This window comes from Salmo salar, chromosome ssa22 (assembly GCF_905237065.1).
Source record: "Salmo salar chromosome ssa22, Ssal_v3.1, whole genome shotgun sequence".
Lineage (NCBI taxonomy): Eukaryota > Metazoa > Chordata > Actinopteri > Salmoniformes > Salmonidae > Salmo > Salmo salar.
The window spans coordinates 55,118,314-55,128,313 of NC_059463.1; the positions used below are offsets into that span (position 1 = coordinate 55,118,314).

Genomic DNA, 10,000 nt, shown 5'->3' on the forward strand with positions numbered 1-10,000 from the left:
CCCACAGAGGTCAAACAGGACCCTTTCCCTCAACACACTGCCAACTCTTATTCTGACCACTAGTCTAACAGACACTTCAACTCTTTTCATTTTTAGAAGACCGAGTCATTCAGAAGTAATGTAACCTTGTTGATACACAACTAACTAAAATCATTCAGAAGTACTGTAACCGTATAGATACACAACTAACTAAGTCATTCAGAACCTTATAGATACACAACTAACTAAATCATTCAGAACCTTATAGATACACAACTAACTAAGTCATTCAGAACCTTATAGATACACAACTAACTAAATCATTCAGAACCTTATAGATACACAACTAACTAAATCATTCAGAACCTTATAGATACACAACTAACTAAATCATTCAGAACCTTATAGATACACAACTAACTAAGTCATTCAGAACCTTATAGATACACAACTAACTAAATCATTCAGAACCTTGCATATACGTCATTGGACTGAGAGTCCAAGCGGGCTTCATGTGCCTTTTAATGAGGAGTGGCATCCGTCTGGCCACTCCACCATAACGACCTGATTGGTGGAGTGGCATCCGTCTGGCCACTCCACCATAACGACCTGATTGGTGGAGTGCTGCAAAGGTTCTGGAAGGTTCTGCCATCTCCACAGAAGACCTCTGAAACTCTGTCAGAGTGACCATCGGGTTCTTGGTCACCTCCCTGACCAAGGCCCTTCTCCCCCGATTGCTCAGTTTCGGCCGGGCAGCCAGATCTAGGAACATTCTTGGTGGTTCCAAACTTCTTCCGTTTAAAAATGATGGAGTCCACTGTGTTCTTGGGGATCTTCAATACTGCACAATCCTGTCTCGGACCTCTACGGACAATTCCTTCGACCTCATAGATTGCTTTTTGACCTGACATGCACTGTCAACTGTGTGCCTTTTCCAAATCATGTCCAATCAGTTGAATTTGCACAGGTGGACTTCAATAAAGTTGTATAAACATCTCAAGAATGATCAATGGAAACAGGATGCACCTGGTTTGCCTTGTTTGCTAGATTGACATGTACTATATTCCTTTTTGAAACAGATGTGTTTATTGGTGTCAGAATACACCAGTTATGCTATTTTGGACCACCAGGCTGCTGATGTCATGCATGTGAATCCTTAAAGAGATGGATGGGGCCTAAGGCTTAAGAGATGGATGGGACCTAAGGCTTAAGAGATGGATGGGACCTAAGGCTTAAGAGATGGATGGGACCTAAGGCTAAGAGATGGATGGGACCTAAGGCTTAAGAGGGTGTGAACGATGCCGAACGGGTGTAGACCAAGATGGAGCTCTCCAGTACATGCACCAATATATTCAAGGGTCATTTTCTCAAAAGTGGGGTTACAAGTTTATCAACTTTCAAAGCAGAAGCAGAACTGTAGTCTATGACATACCCTTTATCTAGTGCTGAGTCTCTACTTTTATCCAAAGTAAAAAAAAAAAACACAATTTCACATTTTTCTTCATAAGACCGGTCAGTCACAAATGATATCTGTTTGGGCCACTTGCGGTCAATTTCCAGTCTACAAATATTTTGTATTCATGTTCCGGCCCCTGACCATCCAGTCAGTAAAAATGGGCCCGCGGCTGAATCCAGTTGATGATCCATGATCTTGACAGCACTGTAGCCATTCCTACAGTCAAATGACCTAGTGTCCTTAATATTTTTCAGAATTTCAAAATGAATAAACATAAAAAAAATATTTTAAAAAAACGCAGAAAATCTGGTGTTTCTATATCAAAATGTTTTGTTATATTTCAGACTTCTGTGATATATTCAGTATAAAGTGTAAACACATTGAATTGAATACATTTCAACTCTATATCTGACATGGTACATTTTATCCCATAACCATGTGTGTGAGGTGGATACTTTTGTTTCAAAGTAGATTTGTTTAAGACTACCCAGAAACACTCTGTGTGACCCTGATTTAGCCCACTGCAGTAAAAGATTTAAGCTTCCTGAATGGAGATTGCTACAATACAGAGTACGTACAATAAGTAAGACACAAATTCATACTAGCCAAATATAAAACCCATTAAATATGGATGAAAGATATAAATCTTTGTGTCTTACGACTACAAAAACAATAAAGCAATAACACATTTTTTATCACGTTCTTCAAAAATCCAGAGCAATTACCAGAAAGCAACAATCTTGTGAGCACCTTTATAAGGAATTAAGTGAATATCTGAAGTTCAGCATCAGGTAAGGGTTAGGGGTAAATTGATAGGAACTCTAATGAGGATATACTGTAGATTAGCGCAGGTAGATTATTAGCTAAATAGTTCTAGACTTTAGAGAGTATTAAGGACAGTAACACTGATGGGTGAATGAGTGGGCATGGTAGACTAACAATAGAAACGTGTAGACGGATGGCAAGTAAGTATGAGGGGTTCAGTAAGTATGACAGAGGTTCAGTAAGTATGACTGAGATTCAGTAAGTATGAGTTAGGTTCAGTAAGTATGAGAGAGGTTGAGTAAGTATGAGAGAGGTTCAGTAAGTATGAGAGAGGTTCAGTAAGTATGAGCTTGTTTAGTAAGTATGAAAGAAGTTCAGTAAGTATGAGAGAGGTTCAGTAAGTATGAGAGAGGTTCAGTAAGTATGATAGAGGTTCACTAAGTATGAGAGAGGTTCAGTAAGTATGAGACGGTTCAGTAAGTATGAGCTGGTTCAGTAAGTATGAGCTGGTTCAGTAAGTATGAGAGAGGTTCAGCAAGTATGAGGGAGGTTCAGCAAGTATGAGGGAGGTTCAGTAAGTATGAGAGAGGTTCAGTAAGTATGAGAGAGGTTCAGTAAGTATGAGAGAGGTTCAGTAAGTATGAGCTGGTTTAGTAAGTATGAGTGAAGTTCAGTAAGTATGAGAGAGGTTCAGTAAGTATGAGAGAGTTTCAGTAAGTATGAGAGAGGTTCAGTAAGTATGATACGGTTCAGTAAGTATGAGAGAAGTTCAGTAAGTATGAGCGAGGTTCAGCAAGTATGAGGGAGATTCAGTAAGTATGAGGGAGGTTGAGAACAACTTTAGAAGAAAAGGAGAGGGACACTTATAAGGAGCAAGATTAGTTAGATTAAGGAGCCTGTACTTTTACAGTGGAATAAGTAGGGTGGACTCAGTGAGCATGGTGGACTCAGTGAGCATGGTGGACTCAGTGAGCATGGTGGATGAGTGAGCATGGTGGACTCAGTGAGCATGGTGGACTCAGTGAGCATGGTGGACTCAGTGAGCATGGTGGACTCAGTGGACTCCACCAAAGGGCTAAGTATAGTCGCTCTAGAAGTTGCTCTGGATAAGAGCGTCTGATAAATGACTAAAATGTTTTTGTTTTTTTTATCTATAGAAGGTACTGTCCTGGTCTGTAGGGAATAATACAGTAGGTAGCTGAGGTATAGAAGGTACTGTCCTAGCCTGTAGGTACTAATACAGTAGGTAGCTGAGGTATAGAAGGTACTGTCCTGGTCTGTAGGTACTAATACAGTAGGTAGCTGAGGTATAGAAGGTACTGTCCTGGTCTGTAGGTACTAATACAGTAGGTAGCTGAGGTATAGAAGGTACTGTCCTGGTCTGTAGGTAATAATACAGTAGGTAGCTGAGGTATAGAAGGTACTGTCCTGGTCTGTAGGTACTAATACAGTAGGTAGCTGAGGTATAGAAGGTACTGTCCTGGTCTGTAGGTATTAATACAGTAGGTAGCTGAGGTATAGAAGGTACTGTCCTAGCCTGTAGGTAATAATACAGTAGGTAGCTGAGGTATAGAAGGTACTGTCCTAGCCTGTAGGTACTAATACAGTAGGAAGTTGAGGTATAGATGGTACTGTCCTGGTCTGTAGGTACTAATACAGTAGGTAGTGGAGGTGTAGAAGGTACTGTCCTGGTCTGTAGGTACTAATACAGTAGGTAGCTGAGGTGTAGAAGGCACTGTCCTGGTCTGTAGGTACTAATACAGTAGGTAGCTGAGGTATAGAAGGTACTGTCCTGGTCTGTAGGTACTAATACAGTAGGTAGCTGAGGTATAGAAGGTACTGTCCTGATCTGTAGGTACTAATACAGTAGGTAGCTGAGGTATAGAAGGTACTGTCCTGGTCTGTAGGTACTAATACAGTTGGTAGTGGAGGTGTAGAAGGTACTGTCCTGGTCTGTAGGTACTAATACAGTAGGTAGCTGAGGTACAGCAGGTACTGTCCTGGCCTGTAGGTACTAATACAGTTGGTAGCTGAGGTATAGAAGGTACTGACCTGGTCTGTAGGGAATAATACAGTAGGAAGCTGAGGTACATCAGTTACTGTCCTGGTCTGTAGGTAATAATACAGTACGTAGCTGAGGTATAGAAGGTACTGTCCTGGTCTGTAGGTACTAATACAGTAGGTAGCTGAGGTATAGAAGGTACTGTCCTGATCTGTAGGTACTAATACAGTAGGTAGCTGAGGTATAGAAGGTACTGTCCTAGCCTGTAGGTACTAATACAGTAGGAAGTTGAGGTATAGATGGTACTGTCCTGGTCTGTAGGTACTAATACAGTAGGTAGTGGAGGTGTAGAAGGTACTGTCCTGGCCTGTAGGTAATAATACAGTAGGTAGCTGAGGTATAGAAGGTACTGACCTGGTCTGTAGGTACTAATACAGTAGGTAGTCCCCACACATTGACTCTGTACCGGTACCCCCTGTATATAACCTCGCTACTGTTATTTTATTGTTGCTCCTAAATTATTTGATATTTTTCAATTTTTATTTCTTTATTTTTTACTTCAGTTTTATTTTAGTAAATACTTTCTTAACACTTTTTTCCTTAACTGAATTTAAGGGCTTGTAAGTAAGCATTTCACTCTTCACCTGTTGTATTCGGTGCATGTGATTTGATTTTGATTTGATTTGTATTAGGCAGCTACCTGGCCTGTAGGCACCATATGACAGACTGAAGCTGAATAATTATATGCCCATATTTACCCGGCTGGAAGGGTTTAGATTTTGTATTTGTGACAGGAAATGAAGCTGTCTGATGCTGATACTATGAGATAAGTAGTCATACGATATTTGATAAGTAAGAAATTATACATTTGAGCCATGCACCAGCGTCAACACACCCAGTGTCACAGCTTACTCACAGGGGTGTACTGAGGTCCATGCTAGAGGGAGGTAGAATTAAGCACATCTCATTTGAGTCATTTAGCCTTTATTTCTGGCTTTATATAACTAGGTAAATCCCCATTGAGATCCCAAATCTATTTTGCCATGGACACCTGTCCCATTTGCAAGTTTACGTTTATTAAGAGGAATGCTGCCTAGCAGGAGAGAGAGAGGAAGAGGGAGAGAGAGAGAGAGAAAGAGAGAGGGTGAGATAGAGGGGAAAGAGAGAGGGAGGGAGGGAGAAAGAGAGGGGGAGATATGGAGAGGGAGAGAGAGAGAAAGAGAGGGAGGTAGAGATAGAGAGAGAGGGGAGAGAGAGAAAGACAGAGAGAGAGGGAGAGACACTGTTCCCTGAAATATAACAGTAGCTTACAAAGAAGAGAAAGAAGAAATGTGGTTTAAACAAAGCTGATTGGCTCCAGGTAGACAATAGCAGTTAAACTGTTGAACAGTGCTTGGAAAAATCATTGTAAAGCGATATTATCATTATTATTATTATTATTATTATTATTATTATTATTATTATTATGCCTGGAAAGCCCCTTTGAACCTTCTGTTCCCTGTATAAAGCCAGGTAAAGGAACCTCACACTGTACTGTGATATTATAGGGGGTTTATATGTTTACCCAACCCATTCCCATAGAAGAAGCTCAGACGTGGAAATACAAAAGATCTTTTCATGAACAACCATCTTTCTGTTGAGACAGAGAGACAGAGAGACAGAGACAAGAGAGAGAGAGAGAGAGAGAGAGAGAGAGAGAGAGAGAGAGAGAGATCGATCGATCTAGACACCGTTGCCCTAGAGCAGTGGTTCCCCTTTTTATAGTCCCGTACCCCTTCAAACATTCAACTTCCAGCTGCTAGCACCAGGGTCAGCACACTCTCAAATGTTGTTTTTTTGCCATCATTGGTAAGCCTGCCACACACACACTATACGATACATGTATTTAACATAAGAATGAGAGTGAGTTTTTCTCACAACCCGGCTCGTGGAAAGTGACAAAGAGCTATTTTTGGACCAAGGTACAAATAATAATAATCAATCATTTTGCTCTTTATTTAGCCATCTTACATATAAAACCTTATTTGTTCATAAAAAATGGTGAATAACTCACTACAGGTTAATGAGAAGGGTGTGCTTGAAAGGATGCACATAATTCTGCAATGTTGGGTTGTATTGCAGAGTCTCAGTCTTAAATCATTTTCTACACAGCCTGTGCCTGTATTTAGTTTTCATGCTAGTGAGGGCCGAGAATCCACTCTCACATAGGTACGTGGTTGCAAAGGGCATCAGTGTCTTAACAGCGCGATTTGCCAAGGCAAGAAACTCTGCAAAGGGCATCAGTGTCTTAACAGCGCAATTTGCCAAGGCAAGAAACTCTGAGCGCAGCCCTATCCAGAAATCTGGCAGTGGCTTCTGATTATATTAAATTTTCACAGAACTTGTTGCAATTTCGATGAGTCTCTCTTGTTCAGATATCGTAAGTGGACTGGAGGCAGGGCATGAAAGGGATAATGAATCCAATTTTTTGTGTCGTCCGTTTCAGGAAAGTACCTGTGTAATTGCGGACCCAACTCACTCAGGTGCTTCGCTATATCACATTTGACATTGTCCGTAAGCTTGAGTTCATTTGCACACAAAATATCACACAATGATGTTAAGACCTGTGTGTTGTCCTTGTTAATGCAGACAGAAAAGAGCTCCAACTTCTTAATCATAGCCTCAATTTTGTCCCGCACATTGAATATAGTTGCGGAGAGTCCCTGTAATCCTAGATTCAGATCATTCAGGCGAGAAAAAACATCACCCAGATAGACCAGAAACGGTGAGAAACTCGTCATCATGCAAGCGGTCAGACATATGAAAATTATGGTCAGTAAAGAAAACTTTAAGCTCGTCTCTCAATTCAAAAAAACGTGTCAATACTTAGCCCCTTGATAACCAGTGCACTTCTGTATGTTGTAAAAGCGTTACATGGTCGCTGCCCATACCATTGGTAGACCGTCATTGTAAAGGTAGGTTGTCATGGTAAATAAGAATTTGTTCTTAACTCACTTGCCTAGTTAAGTAAAGGTTAAATTAAAAATAAAATAAAATCATTGCATAATGTAGAAAATACACGAGAGTTCAGGGGCATTGCTTTAACAAAGCTAACCATTTTCAATGTTGACCCCAAAATTTATTTCAAGCTGTCAGGCATTCCCTTGGCAGCAAGAGCCTCTCAGTAGATGCTGCAGTGTACCCAAGTGGCGTCGGGAGCAACTGCTTGCACGCGTGTTACCACTATGCTATGTCTGCTTGTCATGGCTTTTGCGCCATCAGTACAGATACCAACACATCTTGACCACCAATGTCCAGTTGATATCACAAAGCTGTCCAGTACTTTAAAAATATCCTCTCATGTTCTCCTGGTTTCCAGTGGTTTGTAGAAGTGGATGTCTTCCTTAATTGACCCCCCATAAACGTAACGGACATATACCAGGAGATGTGCCAGGCCCGCCACCTCTGATGACTCATCCAGCTGTAACACACATAATTCACTAGCTTGTATGCGAAGCAGTAATTTTTTCAAAACATCTCCTGCCATTTCACTGATGCATTGTGAAACAGTGTTGTTTGATGAAGGCATTGTCTGTAATGTTTTTTTGGCCTTTTCCCCCAGCATTGTCCCAGCCATATCCGCGTCAGCAGGAAGAATTAAATCCTCCACAATAGTATGGGGCTTGCCTGTCCTGGCCACTTGGTAGCTCACCATATAAGACTCTTCTAGCCCCTTCTTATTAATGGTATCTGTTGCTTTTATACATGTCTTACTACTCGAAAGTCGTCTTTATTCTCGCTCAAGAAACTCCTGTGGTTTATTTTTCAAATTGTCATGTTTCGTTTCAAAATGTCTGCACAAGAGTGAAGGTTTCCCGCAAGAGAGTAATGGTTAATGTGATTGGATGTTAATTATTTGACATTGTGTTGTTATTTCGCTGAACACTAGATTGTCACGGATGTCGTAGGGTGTAGACCAAAACGCAGCGGGAAAATGTATACTCATCTTCTTTTTATTAGGTGAAGAAGGAAAACACAAACAACATATACAAAAAACAAACGAACTAGACAGTCTCGTCAGGCACACAGCAAAACAAAAAACAATCTCCCACAAAATCCCATGACAAACACATTCCAATTTATAGGACCTTCAATCAGAGGCAACGATAGACAGCTGCCTCCAACTGAAGGCCCCAACACCAATTAGCTAAACATAGAAATACAAACGACTAGACTGAACATAGAAATAAACTAACATAGAACAATAACCAAACCCTGGACTAATAAATCAAATACCCGTCTACATACACAACCACCCCGAACCATAAAAACCAAATACCCCCTCTACATGAACACACACAAACACACTCTAAACCACATAAAACAAATACCCCCTGCCACGTCCTGACCAAACTATAAGAACAAATAACCCCTTTACTGGTCAGGACGTGACATAGATGGTTTAATTTTATTTTTGGCAGTAAAACGAGGCTTCTCAGGTGAGAGAAAAAACTCACCCAAATGTATAGCCCCGGATAATATAAATGTACGTTTTTGAAAATGTGAAGAAAATGTATTATTATAAAAAGCTAGCTATATAATCACTCCTGGGGATATCTGGAGTCCTCTAACTATATAATCACTACTGGAGATATCTGGAGTCCTCTAGCTATATAATCACTCCTGGAGATATCTGGAGTCCTCTAGCTATATAATCACTTCTGGAGATATCTGGAGTCCTCTAGCTATAGAATCACTCCTGGAGATATCAGGTGTCCTCTAGCTATAGAATCACTCCTGGAGATATCTGGAGTCCTCTAGCTATAGAATCACTCCTGGAGATATCTGGAGTCCTCTAGCTATAGAATCACTCCTGTAGATATCAGGTGTCCTCTAGCTATAGAATCACTCCTGGAGATATCTGGAGTCCTCTAGCTATAGAGTCACTCCTGGAGATATCTGGAGTCCTCTAGCTATAGAATCACTCCTGTAGATATCAGGTGTCCTCTAGCTATAGAATCACTCCTGGAGATATCTGGAGTCCTCTAGCTATAGAGTCACTCCTGGAGATATCTGGAGTCCTCTAGCTATAGAGTCACTCCTGGAGATATCTGGAGTCCTCTAGCTATAGAATCACTCCTGTAGATATCAGGTGTCCTCTAGCTATAGAATCACTCCTGGAGATATCTGGAGTCCTCTAGCTATAGAGTCACTCCTGGAGATATCTGGAGTCCTCTAGCTATATAATCACTCCTGGAGATATCTGGAGTCCTCTAGCTATAGAATCACTCCTGGAGATATCTGGAGTCCTCTAGCTATAGAATTACTTCTGGAGATATCTGGAGTCCTCTAGCTATAGAACCACTCCTGGAGATATCTGGAGTCCCCTAGCTATAGAATCACTCCTGGAGATATCTGGAGTCCTCTAGCTATAGAATCACTCCTGGAGATATCTGGAGTCCTCTAGCTATAGAATCACTCCTGGAGATATCTGGAGTCCTCTAGCTATAGAATCACTCCTGGAGATATCTGGAGTCCTCTGGCTATAGAATCACTCCTGGAGATATCTGGAGTCATCTAGCTATAGAATCACTACTGGAGATATCTGGAGCCCTCTAGCTATAGAATCACTCCTGGAGATATCTGGAGTCCTCTAGCTATAGAATCACTCCTGGAGATATCTGGAGTCCTCTAGCTATAGAGTCACTCCTGGAGATATCTGGAGTCCTCCAGCTATATAATCACTCCTGGAGATATCTGGAGTCCTCTAGCTATAGAATCACTCCTGGAGATATTTGGAGTCCTCTAGCTATAGAATC

The 10,000-nt window shown here is 41.1% G+C and overlaps 1 protein-coding gene across 19 annotated transcripts in view; it reads left to right on the forward strand.

Moving 5' to 3' along the window:
* dock3 (dedicator of cytokinesis 3) overlaps window positions 1-10,000 on the forward strand; it is a 371,769-nt gene that overhangs the window by 148,315 nt on the left and 213,454 nt on the right. The gene's annotated exons all lie outside the window — the stretch shown is intronic.